Source organism: Peromyscus eremicus, chromosome X, assembly GCF_949786415.1.
Source record: "Peromyscus eremicus chromosome X, PerEre_H2_v1, whole genome shotgun sequence".
Classification (NCBI taxonomy): Eukaryota; Metazoa; Chordata; class Mammalia; order Rodentia; family Cricetidae; genus Peromyscus; species Peromyscus eremicus.
Window position 1 is genome coordinate 18,192,850 of NC_081439.1, and position 1,145 is coordinate 18,193,994.

Genomic DNA, 1,145 nt, shown 5'->3' on the forward strand with positions numbered 1-1,145 from the left:
TGATAAATACCGCAAAGAAGGATTAAATGGTGGTGGAGGAGGAGGTGGAAGTCATTTTGACAGTCCGTTTGAGTTTGGCTTCACATTCCGAATCCAGATGATGTCTTCAGGGAATTTTTTGGTGGAAGGGACCCATTTTCATTTGACCTCTTTGAAGACCCATTTGATGACTTCTTTGGGAACCGAAGGGGTCCCCGAGGAAGCAGAAACCGAGGTGCAGGCTCGTTTTTCTCTGCCCTCAGTGGATTTCCTCCTTTTGGAGGTGGATTTCCTGCTTTTGATACAGGAGTCACTCCATTCGGCTCACTAGAGCATGGGGGCATCACTTCTTTCTCTTCAGCATCATTTGGCGGTAGCGGAATGGGCAACTTCAAATCAATATCAACTTCTACTAAGATAGTTAATGGCAGAAAAAATTACTACAAAGAACATTGTGGAGAATGGTCAGGAAAGAGTAGAAGTTGAGGAAGACGGACAGTTAAAGTCCTTGACGATAAATGGTGTGCCTGACGAGAATGCCCTTGCAGAAGAATGCAGGCGGAGAGGCCAACACCAGTTCTGGCCTCTGGTCTGGCCCCAGCATCAGTTCAGGCCCCCTCCCCAGCCCGGCCCCCGGCCCGGCCCCCCTGCCCCAGCTCCAGCTCCAGCCCAGACTCTGGCCCCTTCTGTCAGCACCCACCCACAGAAGCCACCCAATCCTGCCCCGACGGTCAAACTTGGGTCTAAAAGCAACTGGGAAGATGAAGAGCAGGACAGGCAGCGGGTTTCTGGTAACTTGGATGCCCCCATGACCTCAGCAGGGCTCAAGGAAGGTGGCAAGAGGAAGAAGCAGAAGCAGAAAGAGGACTCGAAGAAGAAGAAGTCGACCAAAGGGAACCACTAGGCTGGACTTGGCGGCAGCCACAGCAGCCGCTCTCGTGTGTGGTGCACATGCACACGGCAGCGGCATCCTTTCGGTACCGCCCAGGGCCACTTGCTTAGCAGGATTATGGACGTGTGCCCACGGATCGTTAGGATCAGGGGTGTTGGAGATGGAGGGGACAATCCCGGGTGGCCTGTATAGTATAAGCTTGTGACACAGCCTCAGCCTTGTAACTTTGCTTTTACCCAACACTAAATCTGTTACCTTTTCCTCTTGTTGTAAG

At 52.2% G+C, this 1,145-nt stretch overlaps 1 pseudogene; it reads left to right on the plus strand.

The window, feature by feature from the left end:
* The first annotated feature begins 7 nt into the window (after positions 1 to 7).
* Positions 8 to 921, plus strand: LOC131899144 (dnaJ homolog subfamily B member 6-like; annotated as a pseudogene).
* The last annotated feature ends 224 nt before the right edge of the window (positions 922 to 1,145 follow it).